Genomic DNA, 13,814 nt, shown 5'->3' on the forward strand with positions numbered 1-13,814 from the left:
CACCTATATTCAACAACAATAAAATTCAAATAAGGAAGTAAAAACATATTATGGGTGAAGTTCCTTCTTGTGTTATAGCAAACCCGTGGACTGTAATTAATATAACACTAACATAACTTTCTTTCAATCATGTATACTGATGATTAATTATTAATCGAAAGGCGGTGTGAATTATTAGTTGCGAAAAATACGCCTGCAAGACATACTGTATACTATACACAGGTGCCAATAACAACCGAAGTGAAATTTGTCATATTACTTCATAATGTAAGATGTCAAGGCTTTCGTGCAAGAACGCTGCGTGCTTGAAAACTTCACCGAATTTTCATATTAATCTCTTGTTAATCTCACATGTTAATCTCACAAATTAAACAAAAAAATAACCTACCAGTTCACCAACTGTAACACTGCATTTGACATAAATACTTCCGTGTAATAATGTCAGGTTTTTTGCATACCCATTGTAAATTATATAGTCTCCGTTATGTACTTAGTGAGTTTGTCAAACAATGAAAAGCATAGTCAGATTATGTTTAAATATTTGATTATTATTTAGCATATTAACTACAAATGTGCATGAAACATGTATAAAGACTAAGTTTGAATGAAATTGGTCAAGGCATGCCCCAGGAACTGTTAATGACATGCCCAAATGTTAATTTTGGGTACAATTAATGGCTGTCAGTTAAAGGTCAACAAAATAAAACAAAACAAAGCGACATTCTCATGTATCATGACTTGCGATGTATCAACTTTGAAAAAAAAACCATTTTACCCATTTTATCTTGCCTTTTTACCCAATTTTAACTCAATCTGTAAAAAACATCTCTGTAAAATGAGCAGAACACTCACAATAACAAAATGGCCACCAGTCCGCAATTTTGAATCGAATCACGAAAAACAATAACGTGCATCACCCACTTTGACTGATGTCAATGCCAAGTTTGAATGAAATCGGTCACGGCATGTCCAAAAGAAATGATTGATGTCATGTTTGAATTTTCTGATTTTATTTGTTTTTGTAAATGCCCGCCATTCGGCTAAATTTTGATGAAAACGAAAAATAACTGAAAACAACATTTAGCCCATTATAGCTTGTCTTTTGTATAAAATTTAACCCCAATCAGTACAAAGATTTCTGTAAAATGAGAACGCTCGTAAATAAACAAAATGGCCATCAGTATGCCATTTTGAATCGAATCACGACAACAATTATGTGCATCAGTAACCCAACATGACTGATGTCAATGCCAAGTTTAAAAGAAATCGGTAAAGGCATGTCCGTGAAACGATTGATGACTTGTTCAAGTGTTGATTTTTGGTGTTATTTGGGACAAAAATGGCCGCCAGTCGGTCTAAGGTCAGCCAAATCAAAAGTAAATGAAGAAAATCTGTCCAGACATCTCTGAGAAATGACGACGGACGCACGGACGGAACCCAAAACATAAGTCCCCGTTTCGGACTACGAAACGGGGTTCATTATAATTTACGCAATTAGGTAAAACCCAAAACTAATTAGTTGCATTGTCTTAGTGTATTTACGTATCCAATTTTTATGCAAATTAGGTAATTAATATGCATGGATTTTTACACAAAACTAATCAGCTCTGCGCATTGTAACATATATGCATAGGGTTCTTGAGATACACACAAAGTGGGATACATACACACGAACTAACTGCAAAGGCCCCCTTTGTGTGCTCCGCACATGGAAGTCAAATTTACCAAAAATGAAAAAAATAATCGCCAATAATAGAGAATTGAGAATGCCGTCAAGAAATGAACAAATTTGACAGAGGTCCGACCAAGGTGACTACATATCAAGTATCAAAGCGAAAATGCAATTTTTATCGGACGACCTATATGAAAAGCTCTGCTCCGTCATGTATGACAGCGGAGCTAACAAAATATTTAACTAGCAGTCACATGATGGTTGCATCTACCATAACAGATTGTTAATTAGTGTGAACTACATGCTTTCATAAAATATATAAATTGATATGATTTAAAAACAATTGTCCTATGAAAATAATTAGTGTGAATTTTACTTCCTGAAACATATGATATATTCTTATGATTTTTTCAATATGCCCCCCCCCCCATGTTAAAGGTTTTTCACTTTCTTGTGGTATGAGAAACCAAACAGTAATTTATTCTAGTTAGAGTTCATTGAACCAAAATTTGTGAAAAATAATATTGGGTTGTTTTGACTCCAATACTAAGAAATGCTCAGTATTAGCAAGTGACTGACTGTAACTGTAGTCACTAGTAATTTATGTATATATTCAACTCTACAACTTTGATATATTGAATTTCGTGAGATTAATTATGCACTATATTATGAATTGCCTGAATAATATTTAATGTCTTTACCTTTGTCTTTATGGTATTATAAAATACTATGGAAACATAATAACCACGGTGTCCGGTGCACGTCGTTCGACATATGGCTCATTCGATGTACACACAATAATTGTTTACTTGACAACTGTCTCTATTTTGAAGGTACTTTGATTACATATTGAGTCATGAGCATGAGCACAGTGAGTATGGTCGTTGTGTTTTCAAATACACTATTATATTGAACGTGTTTCATTACTTTGCCAGGCTTGCCTTGCCATATGTAATGTTTGTTCCCGAGTACAGAGTGTGCAATTAGTCAAAGTTCCTCGACATCTTGTAAATGGATAGCATTGTGTATACCACAATCACAAATACCCGATTTACACCGAGCCTTGTTAACTACGATGAATCACAGAATCCTACCAGCAATTCTAAAATATATTAGTTAGTCAGTAGCCAGCGGAACAGTGTTGTGAAATTGAGGCTATATTGCTTGAAGTTAGGTTGAGTTGACTATTACTATAGTAATACAACTACGAATAGGTCAGATCCAGTGATCCATGTAGTTATGCACAACGTGTTGTGTTAAGAACGCAATGACACTACTGTAACAACACAATGCGACATATTCAATTACGAATGTACTATATTAACATAAATAAATTCCAGAGGCCTATGTATTTGCAGTTGCTAGGTCGTACCCAACATAGTGAAATGTCGATACAAAACATTTGAATCATTACACGTATAAACATTAGGCCGCTGTCATGACACAGGCAGCCTCTCGGTTGAGATAGCTCCGCAATGCACATTCGAATTAACGAACTGAAGTTATCATTAGAAAATGAATAAGTATAGTATCAAATCAATCAGACTTGCTGTTTTCAACAAGAAGTCGAAAATATATATTTTTTAACAAAAATGGCAAAAATTTTCATCAAAATTAGAGAATTGAAGATATCATCACAAAATGAACAAATCTGAAAGAGGTCTACCTGTAGTGCCTATGTATAGTATCAAAGCAATTGGACTTACGGGTTTTAACAAGAAGTCGAAAATATCACTATTTACCAAAAAGGACAAAAATATTCACCAAAATTAGAGAATTGAGGATATCATCACAAAATGAACAAATCTGAGAAAGGTCCACATGTAGTACCTATATATGTAATATCAAAGCAATTGGACGTGCGGTTTTTAACAAGAATTAAAAAATATTGCTTTTTACCAAAAAGGACAAAAATATTCACCAAAATTAGAGAATTGAGGATATCATCACAAAATGAACAAATCTGAGAAAGGTCCACATGTAGTACCTATATATGTAATATCAAAGCAATTGGACTTGCGGTTTTTAACAAGAATTAAAAAAATATTCACCCGAATTAGAGAATTGAAGATATCATCATGAAATGAACAAATCTAAGAGAGGTCTACCCCAGGTACATACGAGGTATGTAAGGGTGCATAAATACGCCAGTTGCGAGTGGTGGGTTGCGAGTAGCAAGTAGCAAAATGTGTCAGTTGCGAGCGCTCGAAAGTGGCAGTTGCTAGCGCTCGAAAATGGCAGTTGCTAGCGCTAAAAATAGCAGTTGCTAGTGGCGATTTGTATGTAGTTGCGAGTGCTAGCTACATCGGCATTGTGTGAAATAAAATTAAGTCCGATGTCCTAGCCACTTGTTTTCAAGTTACATGTGTTGAAATGTAGCGAAATTTTGGATGTCTACGAGGCTACACTGAGCCATGGACGTACTAACGTAGCAGTTGCGAGCGAGTCAGGCCGCTAGATCAATCGGAACTATGTGAAATAATAAAAATAAGTCCTCGCCCCCGATGTCTTAGCGGCACATTTTCTTGTTGCGAGTGTTGACATGTATTGGTATTCTAAATCTCTATTCATTGAAATCGCCGATTTCTAGACATCTCGACCCTTCGCATCGACGCGACCCTATCTGTGTTTCTTGTTATTGATTTTTTTTGTGTGTATGATTATTGACCATGGTTAATGTATTTCCAATTTATTAATTTGAGTCAAATAAAATTTACTATACTATATAACATTGAATGTTTAGTTTGATGATTGATAAATACACATACACAACTTGTCTTTTCCGGTGTTTCTTTTCCCTTGCCATCATATTCAATATACGAAAATAGCACGTGTGTCTGTCCGTTTCAATGAGCGAAAGACGCTGGTGAGACTGTGTCACAACGTGTTCTATATATTTCTAACGCCCGTGTTCGGCGCCTTTGATTGCATTTATTTTGTTTTTTTTATTCGCGAAATATATCACTGGCAGCGATTGTTTTGACATGTATCACAACTGAATGTTCACGCTACCTTTGTTTTGGCTATAGGTGTAGGTGGGTCGAGATGTCCAACGAAAAATGGGTCGAGATTTTTGGGGGGTTGAGATGTCCAGTACCCGAAATCGCCGATAGCCCCGACATGCTATAAATCGATTGCCTTTATTCATGGTCAGGCGATTACATGGACATTCTGAATTGCGTCTTCAAGTATTAAAGTGAGGGAATTGTATGTAATTCCTACTTGAACTGAGTCAATATGTTTCGTCTAAATCACGAGGTCGGTTGGGATGGAGGTGAAGCCGACTCCAGGTGTGAAATCCCGGTGTCTCCATTCATCGAGACTTGTGTGACACGCATCCGGTTGTACCATGGAGCTAAATGGTTAAACCAACAATGTAAGCGTGTTGGTAATTGTAAACTCGCAACAATCTTGAGACGACAAGAAAAAAAATAACTATAGCGAAGTCAGCAAACGGAGAATAGAGATAGCAGTCCCATGACCTGATCGCCAAGTCGTGGCGCCAGTGTCTATAGGACAGAAACAGACAATGAATAATAAATAAATGCGTTTAGTCCTTGCGATTTGCGTCGATGTTGCCAAGTCCAAGTGGGTCGTCGGTAGGATGACAGTAATATCAATGAAATAATGCGTGTTTTTTTCCGTGGTTTAATGGAAACTTTAAAGCATTTAATAAGTGTGTGAGAATACACACTTGTTGACAGAAATCACTTGTCGAATAAATACAATGGGGCGTGGGCGGCTTCAGTTGTTGAAAGAGAATAATTATCGACTGGATACAATAATGTTGTCACAAAAATATGTAGGACCATGATTGAATACAATGACCGGCGAAAAATATATATTGAACGCAAGTCACCCACCCGTTGTTTAGAGTATGTCGCTTTTTGACGTTTTACTTCAAGTGTGTCAAAATAATATTCTTTGTGTACTAATCGGGCTCTGGCAAAACAAAGCATTTCATTACAAAAAGGGCATACATAAAAAAACGCAATGTGGAACGATTGTTTCCCGTTGTGGTAGGTTCACTCCCAACAGCAAAATTATGTGTGATAAATATGCATGTATATAAATTGTATTCAAAAACATCTCGCGTTATTTTTACTGCAACAATTGGAGTTTAATGTTTATTCCTAAAGTTTGATGAGTCGTCAGTCACTTCATGCAACATTTTGCAGGCGAAGCGCGGGCGGAGATTGACAGCACATCGCGTTTGTTGTTGTGCTGTTTAGAATTAGCTTTTTTCAGCATTTAACCACAGTCCCTCTATTTATAGAGGGACTGTGATTTAACCGATTGCCACTTTAACCTTTTGTGAAGGCGTCAACTGTTGACAAACAATAAAGACTCATAGTCATAGCGGCTTCATCAATAATGTGCATGCTGGTCCAAGATAAAATGCCGTCGGTCTCGTCGTTTCGCGACCTCAGACCACAATGCGATTATTACCACACCAAGGGACTAACATGGGATCAGTTTTATCTGTTATATTTTCCCGAACATGACACCTACCTGTACGTTCTGAATGTGTAACAGGGCCGCCCTAAAATTGCATTCCAATGATTCGTTTCTGACATAAAAATGACATTCAATAACAGTCACTTTAACGCAAAATAAGACTTAGTGAGAACATGGATGTACTATTAACAAATATCACTGTTACCTAAAATCAGAGCATTGTACCGTCCGCTGTACATAAAACTCAAAGGTCAATTTGATATTTCGAATGAACCGACGACATGACGCTGTTTACAGTGATTTTGTATTTTTCTCGGTTAAAAAACGGCGATTACGGGAACGAGAGTACAAGTCCGCTTTAAATCCTCGCAACAAGAAAATATGCCGCTAAGACATCGGAGGCGAGGACTTATTTTTATTATTCACACAGTTCTAGCGGCCCGACTCGCTCGCAACTGCTACGTTTAGTCACCGTCCCTCAACACAGGAGGGACGGTAGTTTAGTGTACGTACCACACACGCACAAATAGCATCGTAGACATGCAGAAATTCATTTCAACACATGTACATGTAACTTGAAAACAAGTGGCTAGGACATCGGACTTAATTTTATTTCACACAATGCCGATGTAGCTAGCACTCGCAACTACATACAAATCGCCACTAGCAACTGCTATTTTTAGCGCTAGCAACTGCCATTTTCGAGCGCTAGCAACTGCCACTTTCGAGCGCTCGCAACTGACACATTTTGCTACTTGCGACTCGCAACTCACCACTCGCAACTGACGTATTTATGCACCCTTACATACCTCTACATACACACTAAGTATCAAAGCATTCAGGCTTGTAGTTTTCAAGAAGAAGTTAAAAAAGTAAAACATTGACACGAACGACGGACGACGGACAATCACTCATATGATAAGCTCCGCTCGACAAAGTCGACAGCGGAGCTAAAAATATCACATTGTTATTTTATAATACGGTGTCGTTGTGATGCAACTATCGAAATATAGAGTTGCAGTCTCATACTAGGTGTCTGAATACCGCGCTCACAGTCAGAACAAAGAAAACAATACCAGTGGCTTTATTTGGTGCCTAAGCGGCGAGAGCTGCGCAGACTTTGCTCAGCAGCTGCGTTGTTGACGAAATTTTAGACACTCCACAAATGAGGGCGCGCTACCTCTGACCGGTGTGCTGTTTACAGCTATTTAAAATCATTGGGATACAAAACTATCGTATTAACCCATCGTTTCTTAAAAAATCTCAACTTTGTTTATCCTTTTTTCTATTTTAGGACACAAAAGAATAACAAAACTTCTACCCCCAGAAATTAACTCGCAAAGAAAATATGGTGTTTAAATTCGCAGTGCTTTTTAACCATGGGTGGATACAAATGTATTTACAGCCATTGCTGTTGGTGTGTTAAACCTTAAACAATTGTTACTATAGTGTCCATTTTCCAGGGTCAATTGGATCGGGTCTGCGAGATTGTTGGCATGAGATGGTCACGGTGAGATCGAAAAGATGTCTGAGCAATATGGCGACTATTGAACCATGATGATGACGTACAATAATTACACTAGCCAGAAATAATCAGGGTGGGATGACGAAATTCACTGACCGATTGAAAAAAATTACTTGAAAAAAAAATGAAAGAAATAGTTTAAATATACATATGAAACGGAACAAATTAAATTAGTAATATTCAGACACGGTGACCCCATCAATGTGGCAGACATTTGTTTAACAGAAGCTCGTAAAGAGGTAATACTTTTACGTAAAATAATACAATTATCGTTTTCATATGGGTTGCCGTATTGGGATGTATATTTATTTTAAATCGATTAACCTCAATACAATAATATAAGCTATTAAGTTTAATATAATGCTATATATTAAATTTGAACCGATGAAATCAGGAGCAAAATTTAACAGCCGATGCCTATTGTATCAACGCATTTGCTGCAAATACGATCCTCTATATTAATAGTATTATTATAATCCCACATTATAAAGACGTATGTATATAGATAGTTATAAATAATCTATAATGCCGTATTGGTGCCATCGTACGTAAGAATAAATTCTCAACACTTGAAAAACTATAGACCCCTCCCCTCCCCGAAACAATCCACAAATAAAATCGGCCAATTTATATTTTGTTGTTGATATTCAAGATAAATTATTATCAGCGATTGTTCGAAAGTTCGATAGGCAAAAGTATTTTAGTCAGCATTATCTCAGTGAAACATACATAATAATATCAGGTTTTTATAAGCATTACTGATTTCCTAATATATTTTAAAAAATATGAATGTCGCCCTCTTTCAAACATTTTTGATGGGTGAGATTTATGAATATTTGCATTCGATTTGTTCTCCGTGGTGTACAGTGAACGATGATAACGGGTGAACTAGCATAATCAGTCAATTTGATAACACATACACGCATCACTACATCAGATGATGCAATCGTCTCTGGTAAAGAATTTAATATCATAATCCATACACAACAAACTTTCACGACAGGGGTCCGGATCACATTTTTGATTGATTGATTGGTTGAATTTCAATGAATGCCTTGGTCCTCAGCACTTTGGGGATAATTTAACATACACATAGTCAATAAGAACGAGTTCATTGAACATTTTTTCTGGTGCTATGTTAATTGGGGGGGGGGCAAGGGTTATTTTCGTTCAACGTAATTGCAATCTTTTTTTTGTTCGTACAACGTAAATTGAAAAAAATAAATTCCAGAGTTCTTCGGACCATTCAATGTACCATTTTTTAACACTGTAAACTGTAAAAACAGTTTTTTCGTTGTAAATTGTGAAAAGCCCTTTTTATTTCCCGTAAAACTGTACCAGCTACCCCTTGCCTCCCCTATTAATTGATAAAGGAATTATAACCATTTAAATATATGTATTACTAGAAGCGGGTTTATAAAGAAAAACAAGCCTCGTAAAGTGTCATGCCTTTGAAACATCCAACAACGCGATTAAAAGATAACCATAACAATTCTTTTAAAATCTAATCCAATTCGATAATTCCACGGAACGAAAATAATTTACTAGTAACAATACTTTTGTTAATGCAAATAATTAACTTATGAATGAGTGGATAAACCTCGAGAGTTGCCCTAATATTATCTTTAAACACAGAAACGCGCAATTTGGTAAAACATGATTATATATGTTAATAAAAACTACATTGTTTATCATCAACACGTATCACGCAGTTGTGACGCAGTCAAAATTAGCTGCCTGTCGCTACATGCTTTTGTGCAGGACCAGTGTAATCAGCGTTGTTAAACAAACTACATACAGATCGTTGAAAGCAAAGTTCCGATATTAACCTTAAGAAGACAATCACGTCAAATATATATATATATATATAATATACTTGCCAGGGTAATACAGTTGAGTGCTGGATAAATATGTCTTCTTATATATGTTGTTGGTTTGAGACAAATTGTTGTTCATGAATATTCATGTTATACGCGCGAGATTCGAATTTGGGATATATAAACGTACATCGGACTTACTGGTAATGAGTTCAAAACAAGGTACAGAAACCACACGGCCTCATTTCGCAATCAGGCCTCCGGAACAGAACTAAGTAAACAGGTCTGGTCACTCAAAGAAAAAGATATTAAATATAAAATACAATGGAAAATTCTTGCTCGCGGAAGCCCGTATAATAGCTCCAGCAAACGATGCATTTTATGTTTGAAGGACAAATTTATCATAATTTTTAGACCCCACCACTCCACACTAAACAAAATAAATGAACTCGTCTCATCCTGCCGACACAGATCAAAAGCTTTAATATGTAACAATTAAACATTCTATTTAATTTTAATTAATATGTTAATTGGCGAAGCTTATAATGTATGCTCTTTGGTGCAGTGAATTATTAAACATAAAGCTCCTGATGAATGAGGTACTTGTACCTTACGAAACAGTGCTGTCGAGTTTCAATATTCATGTAGTTGTGTATTAATTCCTCTATCACCGTATGTATGTATATATATATATATACAAGTAACCTGTAGAATGCTGTGTGGGTAATATTTTTTTTTATATTGATTTTTGTTGCATTTGCAGCAAATAGTTACCAAACAATGAGAAATCTATAGGATTGGATATACCTCTCAGCTGGCTTCACATGCATAGTTCAAGACTGCCTAACCGGTGCTTATACCAGGATTTAGTTGCAGCACTGTGGTCTGTGGTTACAGCTTCATTTTCCGAGTAATCACAAGAAATTGACATGACAATAGAAATTCATGAAAGATTGGCACTCCCATACAATTAATAGCAAGTGAAATTACTGGGATTGAAACATAGATTTTGAAGTCACTGGTGTAGGCATTGAATAACTTCAAGTTGGCATAAAGACGAGGTAGTTTATTTAATCAGTGCTGAACTAGAGGTTGAAATTATAATTAAGTTCGTTGTCATATAATTTGTTTATTTAAATTTCTCCTGAATTCAAATAGAATACACTGGTGAAAGGATGTTTTTGAGGTGTGGTTACATTGTGTATGGAGTGGTAGGGTTGGGTGTCATATAATTTTTTCATTTTCAACTCTCACAGAATTTCACTTAATTTATTTTCGATGAAAAGTTTTCAAGCATACGGTGTGAATCAAATTTTCACTGTGCCGTGTCAAGTCTCAATAGAGTATGAGGGAAATGGCATTTTCACTGGAATTTATTTTAGCGGAAAAATGTTCACAGTGAAGGGAAGTATTCCACATTATTACATATATACTGCAATTTATTTTGATTCGTCCCTGAAATCAAAATCTGTACTTCCACACCCCATATGCAAATGAGGTCTGAGAGCGAATAAAGTAGTCCGTTCAAGAGTAGCGTTTTTCGAAACATAGCAGAAATAAACATTATTTAGAAGTACGATACTTTACGTTTGGGTACATGAATATATTTGCCGAGTGAAATGAAATTTGAACAACAGTAATGGTACTTCTAAGCAGTAACTTATTTTGACTAAAACTAATTTGCATATCACCCATGCAATGATGTTTTTGATATTTTCACGGTCAATATGCAAATGAACATGGTATTGGCGATTCGCTCCACTTGGATTGCCCTTAAAATCACTTTAATTTTGTGTATATATGTGTGTGTGTGATTTCTAGTGTTTTCACGTATTAATTCTTCTGTGATTTGTTTGGCTTGGCCGATTTCGCTCAAACTTAGCAGGTAGGTCACACCTTCACCCTAGTTATCAGGAAATGTATCTCCTACAAATTTTGGATGCAACACCTCAGACATAGCTCATTTTGCTCAGCTTGAGTGTGGGCACAAAGTTACTATTGGTAAAATCTGAAAACAAATTCTGACAACCGTTTCCATGCAAACAGCCAACAACTGAATGTTTTAATACATTCACGTCAAATGTATCACACCCTACATTTCTATGATTAAAAAGCATGGACGTAGCTCATTCTAATCCGCTTGAGTGTGGGCAACAATTTACTGAGATTTTTTTTGGCTTGGCTAATTTTGTTTATAATTGACAGGCAGGTCGTACCGTCACTAATTGGCAAAACAATCCTGGTCCACAGCTACCATGGCAACAGCCAAAAACTGTTTTTTGAATACTTTCGACCCCAAATTTATTACCTCCCACTAGTCTTGTATTCATGCCTTTTATTTTGGCTACGTTGCACACCGGTAAGAGATCACCGACGCCGACATTGTTACACTGTATCAACGTAATCCCGACGCAACTTTGAACTTTGAATGAACTGTAAATGCTGCCTGCAATCTAGAAAATACTATCGGTTGGAAATAATAAATTTAAGGGATTGTTCAGTTACTCTGGCCTGGGGTTCGGCAGATTCCATTTTGTCAGCTGTAAATCTCAGTTGACCCACCCCTATCAACAACAAAAAAGTGGGCGACCCCTAACATTATATTTTAAAACATGCTGACCCCCCCCCCGAAAAACAAAGAAACATTAACAGTTTTGGCTCTGACATGATTACAAAATGTATGATGTGCATTGAAAATATCGTGGTTTGCCGTAATTTTTAGTGTTTGCATTTAATAGACCAGTCACCTTAGGAGGGGAGGGGGAAGCATAAAGCCAAAAAACGACTACAGAAAAAGCTGCAGGAAGTAGGGAAATCTATGCTGCTAAAGATAGTAAATAAAAACAAAGCTGTGGAGTACTCACTTGATAAACGCCCTTATAAGATAGGAAAAGAGGATTTGAATCTAGGCGGTTCGAAAACTAATTTGGATTTAATATATCTTTCATATCTTATAGACCAGGAAAGCTTTACACCTGAAGCACAGTCTGTGCTTATGAAAACAAAGGACACTTTGATTTTTGTATAAATTTGTGTTGGATTTTGGTATTTTACAGAGCAAAATATGCATAATTAAAAGTTAAAAAAACAAAAAAACTATTTATTTATATACATGAATCCATTTAACTTTTTTGATTTGCTGAACAAAAACTGTCACTGCTCTTTGTACTAATTGCTGTGTTTTTCCGTCTCCAGCTACAATTGGATAAATCCAGTAAATATCTTATACAATGGTGACTTCAGACTTTAAATAAAATAATCTGATATCACGTGGACTTGGGATGTGTTCAAAACTTAACTGTATAATTGCATGGGGCTCTGCCGCATTGCATAATCTGTTAGTTATTTGTCAACTTCAACCCCAAAATATTTAGCCTATAACGTTTTTTGCATCAACAAATTTATAGGCAATATGGGTAATAGTTATTATTAAGAACACATTTGTACGATTAACTTTTTAATCTATTGTTCTGAAATAAAATTTAAAAAAATATATACATAAGCGCGTGTGTGAATTGTGGAAAACAGGGTGACCCCCCCCCCCCCATTCGCAAAATCAAAAACAGGGTAACCCCCCTACTGATCCACCCCCAGGCCGAAGTAACTGACCAATCCCTAACAACAGCATATGTTCTAGCAATAAAATAAAATGACTTCTAAGGATTGAATGTTTTTTTGCGAACTTTGTATACGGTGCCCAGTTTTAGTTATAAACCGACGTTAGCTTCACGTTCATGTCCTACCATGGCAACAGCCGAAAACATATTGCTAGTTTTTTTTTAGTGGAGTGGATCGCCAACCGGCTTGTTTTCATTGGCAAAATCGTTCAGTAACATGTTTGGCATATTAGGTGTACATCACATGGACTACTACGATTGAGAGAACTTTATGTATGTTGAATGAGTTTTATAAACCCCGAAGGACTCTTGGAAGATCCACCCGCAGTAAAATTAGCGATTGCCATGGAGGCGCAACCATCAACATCAAAATCCCAGGAGGTTTCTGCTGGCGACGTTACCCAGTTCCAAATAAAGATCACCAACGCCAAATAAGCAACATTTTAACCGGTAATCAAGATTAATTCAATCCACGGCTAACAAGCAACATCACAAGTGAAGTTGTAGCGTGAAGCTCAGCGACTACTGCTGACAACGTCAGTCATGCTTGCGTGCCTTCACCATTGTATTCAGACGAATCACGTGGTGTGCCGTTCTCTTTCAAACCCGGGATTCGATCAATAGGGGAGTTTCAGTAAAAAAACACATTGCAAATCATGCAAATTCAACATTTTCATACCAGTATACTAAAACAAAAATGCTCAGCGATGCAAAAGAAGGATAGA

The 13,814-nt window shown here is 36.4% G+C and overlaps 1 protein-coding gene across 7 annotated transcripts in view; it reads right to left on the reverse strand.

Moving 5' to 3' along the window:
* LOC100378910 (TNF receptor-associated factor 2-like) overlaps nt 1-13,814 on the reverse strand; it is a 99,492-nt gene that overhangs the window by 59,222 nt on the left and 26,456 nt on the right. Inside the window, exon 1 of one of the 7 annotated variants that reach the window (XM_085492286.1) lies at nt 2,374-2,469. The exons of the other annotated variants lie outside the window; for them this stretch is intronic. The gene's annotated coding sequence lies outside the window, so the exon portion shown is untranslated. Of the gene's footprint in view, nt 1-2,373; nt 2,470-13,814 lie in introns of those variants that run through there. 7 annotated transcript variants of the gene reach the window in all.

Source organism: Saccoglossus kowalevskii, chromosome 17 (genome assembly GCF_978046115.1).
Source record: "Saccoglossus kowalevskii chromosome 17, keSacKowa6.1, whole genome shotgun sequence".
NCBI lineage: Eukaryota > Metazoa > Hemichordata > Enteropneusta > Harrimaniidae > Saccoglossus > Saccoglossus kowalevskii.